This window comes from Ischnura elegans, chromosome 2 (assembly GCF_921293095.1).
Source record: "Ischnura elegans chromosome 2, ioIscEleg1.1, whole genome shotgun sequence".
Classification (NCBI taxonomy): domain Eukaryota; kingdom Metazoa; phylum Arthropoda; class Insecta; order Odonata; family Coenagrionidae; genus Ischnura; species Ischnura elegans.
The window spans coordinates 5,184,527-5,197,665 of NC_060247.1; the positions used below are offsets into that span (position 1 = coordinate 5,184,527).

Genomic DNA, 13,139 nt, shown 5'->3' on the forward strand with positions numbered 1-13,139 from the left:
GTATACATTTGTATTTAGAACTTTAGCTTCCTGTGATGAACAATGTTAGCTGATGGACTCTTCAGTGAGCTGGCAATTAGATTACTCTTTTGAGTTCTTAATTTGTGTTCCCGTTGATAATTGGTGATACCTTTATCTTCTTGTTGGTGGACAATATTAGTTCATCGACTCTTCAGTGAGCTGGCAATTGAAATATTGTTCTGAGTTCTTTATGTGTGTTAACATTGATCCCAGATAGCATGCTAAACTTGCTGCAAGCTTGTCACGACATAGTTGTAAGTTTGCAGAAAGCTTGTCATGACAAGCCTGCAAGCTTGAATCAAACCGCCTTGTTATGCTTTTTCAAACATGCAGCACACTTGTCGCATCAAACTTGCAGCAAACTTGTCGCATCAAACTTGTCACATCACACCTGCTGAAAATGTGTAGTGTCACATTGCTACATACTAGGAAAACTAGTTCCACACCTACCATTTCTGTAGTGACACTTGCTGAGGAAAAACTGACTTAAAATTTCTGCTTTTAAAATGCTCTCCTAAATAATGATTAATTTAGAACAACAAAATTTAAAATTTTCCACTCTATCAATTGTTAGTCATTTCACATGCACAGAATTTGGGAGCTAAATTTATTTAATAAAATGGGCAACAAATAAATGCTGAAGAATTTATTTTTCTCATTAATTATGTACATGCTGAGGCAGCGGTGGACATACCGAAAGTAGATATCTAGTCATCGATAGTTAATCATTATTAATGAAGTGAGTGAAATACTTACAAACTGAATAGGAAACATCAAAGACAGAAACACTTTAAAAAATTTATGACCCCCTAGGCCACACATGGTAATAACTAAAATACAGAAATCTTCAAAAGGTAAAAACATATTGCTCGAATTTCATCAAAACATTCACAAGTATGCTGATTGGCTGTGAGAATGTAAAATTAAAACTTCATTCTTTTGAATTCTTGTTTAGTTATGGGAGTACAAGGTTGCGCATGGAACTTACATGGTTACATACTTATAGATCGTTACTGATGAACTTATTAAGCAAAATTATTGTCTTCATCAGCCTGATCCTCAGTCTGTTTATCCTGCCAATCCCTGAAGAGAAAATAGTAATTACTCCATGTGAAATGATATATCATGGAACATTATAGTGTATACCTATTGTAAGAGGGAATGGAAAATATGAAGAAAATGTCTGGGATGATCGAATTAGTGTGGCAGAGAAATGAGAAGCAACTACTTACTATCTTATTTTCCCGACTTTAGCCTGGTTGAGCCAATTACTCAGACACCCTTTCAGCTCCACATCTGATGCATCACGGTCGACCCTTCTGCATACACCTATAAAATTATAAAAAACATTGTTAATATCACTTAATGTAATAAGTTAAAAGTTCATTTCAATGATCAATTATTATAATAATCTTAGAATATCTTGTTGGATGCACTCACAAAAAATAACAGGACACACTGGAGTGCTATAAAATGATTTCTTAACCGAATTCTTCTGAAGTTTGCCTGTAAGGGCTTACAGCTCTGGTACATTGTCATTCTAAGACGACGCAACATATTTTGTAGAAGTGCTCATTCAACTGCTACCAAACATTGCATCTAGAGATAAAAAAGACCAAATCAATGAAGAGTTAACAGCTAATACAAGAATAATAAAAATCATGTTTTCAGCCAGAAGAAAAATTCACCAATGAAATTAACACAGTTGTCATGGTTAGTATGCACATGTAGTATGTGTGCACAAGTGCATATGAAATAACAAAAATCCAATCATACCATAATTTTTTAATATTTCATTGGACATTAATCCATACCCACTTCAAAATTATGTTGTACTTGAGTATTTTTATAGCAGTTGGAATTCCAAGCACCTACGAATGTCTGGCGAGCTCAAGATATACTTCTGAAACTTTCTTACAAATGAAACTCTTATGAAACTTTCTTACAAAAACTTAATTGTTCTTTCATTTAAAAAATCATACATTATTTGAATCAGGATGGCAGCACACAAATTATCATTATTCACTTACCACCTTTGGCTCAAATGAGGGATCTTCACTTATCCTACGGCAGAGTTTGATGAAATCCTCATCTGATGTCAATGGCAATTGGCTGAATTTCATCTCCTCCACAGCAGCACCCTTTTGCTTTGGGTCACAAGCCAATAAAGCACCTACTTTCCTCTCCAAGTGAGAAAACCCAGGTGCCATTCCTCCCATCCACATGAGGCACTGGCTATTATGTTGTTTTAATTTACTGCAGCCTGTAAATATAAAATTGTTATAAATACACTAATACCAATTGATTTGCTTACATTATACTTCCTTAGCAGACTTGGTACTTAATCATCATAAATCCTGCCTACATGCTTATCAAACAGGTGATAACCATAGATTTTAATATACCACTAATTTTTCTATCAACAAACACGAGTAATTGATTACATAACAAAAATTTTAAGGATTGCAATCTTATTGTACAGAAACAACTTAGAAACGTGTTACTTATGCCCTTGAGTGCAATATGTAATAATAAAAATATCTTTATTGTTCCATGGGTCAAACATGTGACATAGAACATTGTCAGGGAGACATAGAACAGACATAGAACATGTGACATAGAACATCAAAACATACATGTTGTCATACACTATCAGACAAGAATTCATTTACATTATAATAACCCTTAGGCTGTAAAAATTTTTTAAATTCTGTCTTAAAAACATTAATATTTGAAATATGTTTTATACTCGTAGGCAATTTGTTAAAAATAAGCGAGGCAGAGTGATGTGGACCTCTTTTGGCACATAATTGTTGTAAAATATGTATATTTTCACTCCCACGGGTCAGATAGGCATGAACCGAGGAGTTTGGTAAAAATAAGGTAGGGTTCTTTTTTACAAATAATGCACAGTAAAAAATGTACATACTTGGTAGTGTCATTATATTATATTTTAGAAATAATGGCTTTCCAGGAGACCTGATGGACACATTTGCCATAACTTTCAAGGCTCTTTTTTGCATAGAGAATGCTCTAGCAGCAGCACTTGTGTTTCCCCATAAAACTACACAATAAGCCAAGTGTATTGTCTGTTAAAATGTACTAAAGCACAAATCAATGCCTAAATTATAACGATCGGAGAGAGTTCAACTGATGGCTATGTTTAGAACAGCTTATTAATTGCTATTATTCCTCGACATATTCCAAATAGTTACTCATTTTCAAGATAAATCATTCATAAATGAGTTAATTGAGGTTGAGACTAATGTCATAAAGAACTGTTAACAAAGTGGATTCTACTGCGAGAACCCTGATATTTCAACTTTAACCGTCTGAATGGATTCTTTTCACTATGCCAGCGAAAGTAAAGACCATGCTAAATTGTAATTACCCTGAGAATAAAATAATGAGTAATCTTAAATAATTAATGGATAGTAATTGGCGGTTCATTAATCATACATAAGTATCGAATGGAAAAAAAATGTTCCATTTACTTACATTAACATGCAGCACAGCAGAGATGGGTTGATGCTGACAATGGCAACTTCTTAAATCTCTTCGTGATGCTAAAAGCCACTGTTTCCGGGAATTCAAAAACTTATTCAGGCGTTGATTCAATTGTGCATGAAACAGTATTCTTTCAATCCCTTTTTGTCAGTATTCACTACGAAGCACGGATTATTTTCTTCTTTCACAGCATACTTCAACGTATATTTGCTACTAATCAATAATTTTCATCACAGCTAAATTCGCCATCACAAAATAACGGTAACAAAAGATGGGCAAAGAAATCGATTGTACGTAATAATCGATTATTTGCTTTCGATTATTGCGATTATTGAATCGATTATGGACATCCGATTATTTTGCATAATCGATTATTTGAATATAATCGGCGGGAATAAGAAGCGTGCTCACTTGCGAGATTTTATGCGAGAAATTATTTTTTTACATTTTCACCCCTTCTATAGTTTCAGAACAACAAATGAATGCTATTTTGAAGTTAACTATTGTTTATAACAATTAACTAAGTTTAAACAAAGTTAGCAACAATGCTAATAACATTTACCAGCATTAACGATTTCTTCATACCTTACGGGTTACAAAACAGCAAATTAATAACTTATTAATCTACATTGTTCATAAGAAAATGTAAAGTTTAAATAAAGCTAGCATTTTTTAAAAATGTAACAATTTCCGCATGTTGTATGGTTGAGAAGAGTTGGCTGAGCCTTTTTGTTGATTATAACAATTACTTAAATGTAAACAAATTTAGCAACTTTTACAAAAATTAAGAATTCCCACATTTTATACGGTTGAGAAACGTGGAATGAGTGATACTCTTATTCTATTATGTTTATAACGATTACTAATGTTTAAACCAAGTTAGCAACAATTTTAGAAACATTTTCAAAATATTACAATTTCTTTAATTTAATTCGGTTAACCAACAATAAAGGAATGGTTTATTGGAACTCTTTGGTGTTTATAATAATTTCTTAAGTTTAAAAATAATTAGCAACAATTTTAACACCATTTTTTAAAGTAAAAATGCGTTACGGTGTAAAGAATAGAAAATGAGCATAGTTGTGGTGCTTTAACTCCCAAACCCAGATATTTACACATTGATGTACGCATACCTTTACATTGTATAAAATGTACAAATTTTATACAGCCTACACAACTGTATAAATTTTCATAAAATGTATAAAATTTATACAAAGTAAACATTTTATACAGCTTTATACAAATTCATACAAAATTTGCACATTGTACACATTCTGTATAAAATTGTATACATAGTATACAATTTACACATTTTATGCATTCTATACAGCTGTATACAATTGTATACTAAATGTGCACATTGTACACATTCTGTATAAAATTGTATACATTGTGTACAATTTACACATTTTATACATTCTATACAGCTGTATACAATTGTATACAAAATGTGTACATTGTATACATCCTGTATAGAAATTGTATACAAAATTTTCACTGGGGAAGCGTCGTTGGTTGGATGGAGGGAAGGGTGTGGGTGGAACTCAAAGTGCAGCCACCTCCCCCTGGTGAGTTCTGGGTTGTTTAAATATTATTAAAAGATATCTAAACAAGGGAAGAGCTGCACAATCACACACGTTTTATTTTAGACTAAAATATTACCTTAACCTGGATCCGCCCAATGTAACAAAAATGTCACACCCTGTATCGCTCCACTGTAATGACTCTTGCATCGCTCGAGCTCGGTACTTTGTTATGTTATATACTTTATTAGAAAGAGGAAGCTATGTGCTTCAATGCAGGGTAAGAATTGTCTAGTGAGAGTGAAGACCTATCCTTTAAGTACCCCTGGTACTTAGGCACCTTCCCTAGACACTAAAAATGGACGTTCGCTTTGTGTATTTAATTTTTTCATTAACAATATGCGCTACGGCGACAATTTTTGGTATGTATCAACATAATGATGCAAAATTACTAATAGTACTTTAGCATGTTTGGTATTGCTTTTCATTTCTGTAATATTCTCTGATAAATGGTACTGTGACATAAATGTCACATTGGGCGGATCCCTATACAAATCTTCTAAGTTGCAAATTATATGTTCTAGTCAGAATTTATTGCAATTTCAACGTGTTTTCCTTCACATTCTCGCCAAAAGATTTATATTTATCAATTAATCGATAAATTTGCATTTATTAACTTTTATTCCGGTAATTACGTTTGAATTAAAAATTTTTTTCTTTGTGATATCGATAGCTCAGAGATATTACACTGCGTGAAGCCAAAGAGCCCCCCAAGGAAAACGAAGACTTTGACGAAGTGTACCCAATATACCTTGAGCCGCCAGAAGCAGCAGTTGTCTCTGATGAGGACATTGCAGATGACCAGACTGGTGGACTTGTGGAAAATGGAACGGGAAGACAACCCAGGGCAAGAGTGTAGATTGTTTTGCGGCTTGATAATGATAATTCTTAAGAATTTCAAGAGAAGTCCGGAAGAATATCGGTACCAGTTACGCATAAGGAAAAGGATTCGAAGTCAACGAAGCCTAAAACACTTCTCCAACGGAAAAAAAGTAAAAAGAGAAGCAGCCAATTTGCGACGGGAAGGTCATTTTGGAAGAAATATGTTATTCTCTGAAATTGATCTTCCTGAATAGAGGGATAAAACAAGTGTAGACATTTTTGAAATAGTTTTTTCGGATGACATAATTTTTTTATAACGGAATAATCAGATAATTATGCTACGTCTATTGTTTTTTCATCTCGTAGCATCAGTAAATAGGAGATGAAAATTTCCATTGGAATTTAACTGTTATGAGGTAGTAACAGGTTTACATCCAAGTGATGCTCTTGGGAAGATTCTGGGAATATTCACAACTCAATGGTTAGCATAACGAAGGAATAGGTCCCTTGTGATAGTAGATACCTTCATTGTGCAGACAATACGATGCCTGACATGAAAGACAAATTGTGGGAAGTCAATCCGTTTTGGTGGTGGTGGTGGACTATTTTTTCTTGGCTTTTGGGTGTAGCTGTTCACAAGCGGAAATCTGGGCATTGCATGTCACAATTAAGAGTTCAGGCATGTAATAGTGCAAACGTAACCGGCTATATATCGGTGTGAAGCCAAGAAGCCACACTTCATTTTCATCAGAGGCAGGCAAAGAAGTATGTTATGATGCTAATGATCATTTAGTCCCTGTTATACTAAATAAAAGATAGCGTCGCCGTGCTGAAGAATATTTTGCTTTCGTCAACCTCACTGCATGCGATACATGAAATGTGGACAAATTTTCTTATCTGCTTACCACTCAAAATAGTATGTATTCAACTCTAAATCAATCTTTAGTTTATTTGAAACAAATTGATTCATATTTCTTTCAATTTTTTGCTATATTACACTCTCTTGTGATGTGAGAATATTTTTCAAATATGTATTTATTCGATATATTTTCCGAAATTAGGGTAATGCATTTTCAACTGTTTTACAGTGCAACCTCGATATAACGACACCCCACGGTGTACTAATAGACACTCGCTATAGCGAATTGTCGCTTTACCGGAGGTGGAGCAAATAATAGCCAATATACCTGTTGCGAACAGATATACAGGAACAGGAGTGGTGCGGCGACAGATAAACATTTACCCGATAAACGTAAGCATAAATGCAGACGAAATGCGATGTTTTTTTGCATCACTAAATTTCCTTACTCAAACAACGACTAACTATTCAAACAATTTATAAGCGCCGCACTGAATAAAAATCATGGAAAGCATTGTTTCGTCAATCATTATGCCAATGCACAACCGACGAAGCCATTTTTCTATGCACTTAATTAGTTCATTTACGTGATCATTCTATTATTTTGGTATTTTACACTGAAAATTCAAAAATTAACTGATAAAACAGTATCGCGGTTATTTAATGCCTCAAATGTTTCCATTGGTGTATGTTTATTGTTTCTGTACGTTAAGCGGCAGTGAAGTGAAATAACGCATTACATTTGTTTCTACAAGCGAAAACGGTGGAAGGTTGTATAACGTTCCCGCCTTTGAAGACTTTTTCTATCAGATAATGTAATACCTACATCATCTACGGTAAAAAGTTTGCTAAGCTTGAAAAATTATGTGATTAAAATTGCCGTTTTTGAAAAAGTTTCTTTTTGAGTGTTACGCTCGCGACGTATTTGAAGTAACACACCGAGTTTACCACGGCACTGCAAACGAGAGTTAGTTATTCTGTGAGTTCTTCCAGCTGCCACCAGGGGATGCTCGGCTACCCACGTGACAAAAGAGAGCGCCAGTACGACTCCGACCACTGACGCGAATAGTTCACCCATGTAAATCCGCAACGGAGAATAAATACGTCCATCCGGACAATTCACGCTGAGTATCATTGCTTCGTACATCCTACATCATCGCTAAGGCGCACTACCTACCTTTAGAGGTTTCATTGCAAGAAATACCTCATACTGCAAGGGTTTTGTCGGGGAGTTGTATGTAAAAAAGTTCCGTTTCGTCTATGTTATATGACGCGGGGAATACTTCTAAAGATACTTATGATCGGAGTCCTTTCTTCCACGACTTCGGGTTTACACCGCTGGCATGACCAGCAATTATGAGGGGAGATAACGCTTTGGTGTTTCGCATTAGTATAATCAACCTCCTGCACTCTTAAAATTCTCGATTCGCAATCTATCCCTGAAATATTCCGCTTTAGGCTTGGGCGTAGCCCCTTTCTCAGAAGTTCCCGCAGATTTGAATGGGCAAAACCACCCGAACAAAGCTCCTTATAACTATTCATCGTCTGCATTCCTTGGGCGCTTCTGTTTTTTTATAATTTTGCAGAGCGAATAGGAAGATAAATTAATTTCGACACTCATATTACTCCTTTATTTTTATTTTCTCGCTTAGACGTGTTAGGTGTTTTTTTGGCTATGGTGACTGCCATCAAATGCTTTCTATTCACGCAAGTCACGGGCGTGCGGGTATGCTGCCGACTGCTTTCTGCCGTCCTAGGAACAAAAGAAGATGAAGCATTCGCGAATGCTAATGCCACAATATTTTCACCAAAATTAACTACTTATTTATCGAACGACAGTTTACCACATAAATTTGAGACTGAGCACTCCATTAAATTCATTTCTAACAGATCGCTAGAAATTACAGAGGTTAAGGAGTCTTGATGAAAGTCTTCCGGCGGTGAAACCCTCGCTATGGCGAGAGCTAGCACCAAAAGGGTGTCGTAAAAACGAATTGTGTCGTAAACACGCTTATTATAGGGTCAATTGACGGTGCATCGGCTATCTCTCGTTATAGCGGGAGTGTCGCTATAGCCCGTACTCGCTTTAACGAGGTTCCACTGTACTTATTCGCCATGTAAAAAACATTATTTAAATGTACCTTCAACAAATGCATTGATTGTGTCATATTCAAGATTCCGTAATTTCATAACACTCGTGACGAAAACTTTGCTTAAATTTAATATAATTTTTATTCGTATGTATTTGAAAAGTTTATAATAAAAACATTATAAATTTAAATATACCACACAGTTGTGAAATAAAATTGAAAAAATCAAGAAAATTTAATCACTTTTAAAACATTACAATTTACATAGAAAAATTTATGAATTGCACCCAATGAAACACTGAAAATTATTGCTAAATATTCAATAATTTACTTCAAATATAAACAAAAGATTGGCAGTAGTGCACATAAATAATAATATGTGAAACATAAATGTTTTGTTAGTGTTTTTTATCATTTAAATGAAATGTGCAGCTCAAATGCGAAAAACATTTGCTTTAAATGGGGAAATATTACCTTGCACCAAAAGACAACAGATCCGCCCAATGTGACATTTATGTCACAGCCTGTATCTCGGAAACTACACAACCGATCAATGTAATATTTTCAGAACATAGTAAAAATGAGACCCCTGGCATTTCCCTAGATTATCAATTATTAATCTCAAAAAAAATATTTTGGGCGGATTCAGGTTAAGTAATTATTACACAGCTCTGAAAAATCTACTAAAATGCAAATTTTATGCATTTTTAATGATCTTGCACAATCAGAATTAACTGTTTAAAACCATGTATAAGTTTATATTAATAATAATCATGCTATATGTAATCATTTTTTGTTATAGCGTTAAAACATATACATTTAACTGTCTTCTTTTACTATTAAAAAAAATTGTATTCATTTTTATCATATTTTAAAGTGCTTGGCAGGACTGGAAGAGGACGTCCACTATTAATAGTTCTTTATTATTCTTGCAATAACGTGTCGCAACTTTTCCTACTTTATAATGACATGAAATTTGTAACTCGAGTTTTTTTGCACCGCTCTGGTCTGTACTCGGATATAGATTTTAAATGAATTGTCCCCTCATCTTTTCCTCTTTCTTTCAACTGGTAATGAACATTTCAACTTTTAAAGGAATATCTTTGGAATTGGTCGCATGATTGTGGGAGGATCTGCTCCAGAGTACATATGTACAGCAAAATTCAACTAGTATGTACGTAGAATTTTGTTTGTGTAGTGAGTGCAAAATTTTCAGAGCAGAGCCCTATAGGTGAGAGGTGAATCTAGGTTTAAGTCATTTAGAGCTCTAGAGTAAATACGGATAAAAGTGATTGTGTGCACGCGACCTGCACTGATGTGCTTGAATCCCATGAGGCTTTGTGGGGGTGATTAGCTGAATCCGACTGTACATATGTACCTACTTCGCTAGCATATTATTCTTTTTTGTTGGAAATTCCTTTGAAATAACTTTTGAATTGTGATATTGATACTCTCATTTGAACGTACCATCCATCTTATGTTTGGGGAGGGCTCTGCAGTCAGCCAGTAAATGCCTCCCTCCTTGCATTCAGTTGGGTTTACTAAAGTCACCACTTGTGATGCTCACGGCAGAGCAATCCCAATTGCACTAAGGGGAAATAAGTTATGATTGCTCTGCAATGTGTGATTATTTATCGATTTGATAACTTTTCAATGTTATTCCAATTCGTAAATTCAGAGAGCAGCTCAATTGCAATTATTGGGAAAGAATGGATGGCTCTGCTGTGGACAATTTTGAAAAGCGATAATCAAGCGAACCAAGTGGCGTTGACACAGACGAAGACGGTCTGCATTGCACATATTCAATATTTTTGACTTTGAATCGAGAGTGCAGTGTGGAGCAAATGGTGGATCCCTTGGGTCCCTTTCCTCACTTGATCTGAACATGAACTTGAAATCCACTAAACGTGTGCGAGCTCTAACCTCACCTATCCAAATCAACACCTTTACCCAAGTGTTTCTTTTTAACCAGGGTGAAATGGGTTCACGAACACGATGTCTGTCTGCCGATAGTTGAGCCTATTCCCATGGGTGCACTCCACCGAGACTGCACTTCCAGGTGTGCATATATCGAGAATTCCTCTCTCTCTCTCTCTCCTCCCTTTCTCACTTGTTCCATCTTCCTCTCCCTTTTGCTGGAGCAGCCACCCTGCTCATCGTCTGTCGTCTGTTTGTTGTGCCCCATCGTGTGTCCCATTTGGCAGTAGCACCCCCTGCCACCCTCTAGCTATTTTTTGAAGCACCCTCAACCTCTGTATCCCAAGTACGGAAATTTTTGGCTGTAAAGATATCTCTGGTTTCACGCGGCATAATATTTTCTATATATCCTTCCAACGTTTCAATGAGAGAATCGCCTCCCAAGTACCAAAAGAATGTTGAAAATGATCATTAAATTATTGCTAATCTCTTCAATTCACATAACTTCCCTTTCATTCTATCTAAAAATTCTTAGACTTCTTCTTATACTAAAAATTTAGGCGCATCATTCGATTACTTATTGAGTTACTAGCAAAATAATCTTGTGATTGAAACAAATTAATCTTAGGTACAGTCGGATTTAAAAGCATTGCAACAAATGGAGTGGCACCACTGTCGCCGCAATTTTGATGTTGAGTTTCGGTATTTTCTATTGCACCAGTGGGAGGGAAATTTGAACAACATTCCCACTTCCCGCAATATTTTTATAACAACATCATTAAAGGGAAATGTATGCGGGATATGTGCAGTGTTTAATACCACATAAACTTTGCAGCTCATGTTAGATAATAAATCTACGTCCAGAACGTCACTTTACTTCCTCTCGTAAGTTTGCCGATCCGTCGAAGTATATTGTCTTACAATAGGGTGGTTTCCTATTATTTTTTTATTGCCTAAATCGAAAGATTATTACTCCTGGAGTACGTATTTCACGCTTTTAGATTTTTAAATGACAATATCTATTTTTCGCGATTAAATGAAAAGTGAAAAATTTCAAGCGCGCGAAAACGCGACGGCTAAGTATGAATGCCGGGAAATCTCTCCGTACGTCGTATTTCTGGTTCCCCCTCCCGCCCGGTGAGGTGACCTTGAGGCGAGGCTTCGTGCTGATACGTCGCAGGCTGCTAGCGGGTAGCTGAGTACCCTGCTGGCTGGCAGCGCTTGGCTTAAATAAGGATTATTGATACCTTATCAAACGAGGAAAACTTTCCGACCTTAGCCAGTTTTAATAAGTGATTATTAAGACATGTTTCCCTGAGCTCTGTGCCTCATGCATGCATTGGTAACCTCAGACGATGCATAACTCCTATCTTCTCCTATAGAAACTAGGTCCCTGTGACGTCACGTGGAGTGGCATCGCATGGGCGCCAATCTGGTCCTTTTCAAATGAGGATAAAAATGGACCATTGCCATTCGTTTAAACCGGCATTTCTAAAACGAAATAATTTGTATATTATGAATACACTAATGGTTGGTAACGAATCTCAATTATTGCCTTTTGTTTTCTTTGATGAAGGAAACTACCCTATTAACGCTGAAGCTTTTCGATCAGCGATAGCGAACAAAACATACACATGAAATATCTGCCGCAATATCACAGCAAATTATGCCTCTGAGTGTTCAAATTCAGTTTCATTTAGTGACACTAGAAGACTGGTTCATTCCCTTTCCTAACAAAGATCGTAATGAATCCCCTTCAGAGTTAACGAGTGAGATGGAGTAGTGGTTAAGGAGAAGACATACTACGGTAGTAATCCGAAGTTGGTGTTTCGAGCCTCTCTGCAATATTTTTTTTCAGTTACATGGTATGGCAGTGACAATTTTTTAAATCCCCTTTAACGTGTATTAACTTAATTAAACACTGCTGTTATTATAAAATTTTTAATGGAGAAAATTCTCTTTTTGCTTTCTGCAGATATCATTTCATTCGTTTCAACCGAAATATCAATGCACCAATAATGTGGAAAGTATTTCAGTCAGGTAAACTGTTTCATCAAGTCCTATTTCGTATTACCCGAATATTCTATCATTTTCAATAATATGTAGACACTCACGAGACCCGCTTAACCCGGTAACGCCTGAATTAAAAATTTTCTGTGATTTTAGTGGTAATCATACGTTTTAATACGAATGAAATTCTGAGTCATTCAGTGCAAGTTTTATTCTTTTATCTCTAATAGTTTCCGAGATACAGCCTGGTACCATATGGTACCGCTAGGCGTTTAAGGGGTCAAAAAATCGAAATTTGAAAAAGTTTTCGGAAATCGCATTTTTAAGCCA

At 35.6% G+C, this 13,139-nt stretch overlaps 1 long non-coding RNA gene across 1 annotated transcript; it reads right to left on the minus strand.

Moving 5' to 3' along the window:
* Positions 1-652: 652 nt before the first annotated feature.
* LOC124173990 lies at positions 653-3,552 on the minus strand. Its single transcript, XR_006868819.1, has 5 exons — positions 3,520-3,552; positions 2,052-2,284; positions 1,462-1,620; positions 1,254-1,350; positions 653-1,104 (listed from the first exon to the last, which is right to left on the minus strand). It is a non-coding gene; the product is annotated as an uncharacterized LOC124173990 (long non-coding RNA).
* Between the last annotated feature and the right edge of the window lie 9,587 nt (positions 3,553-13,139).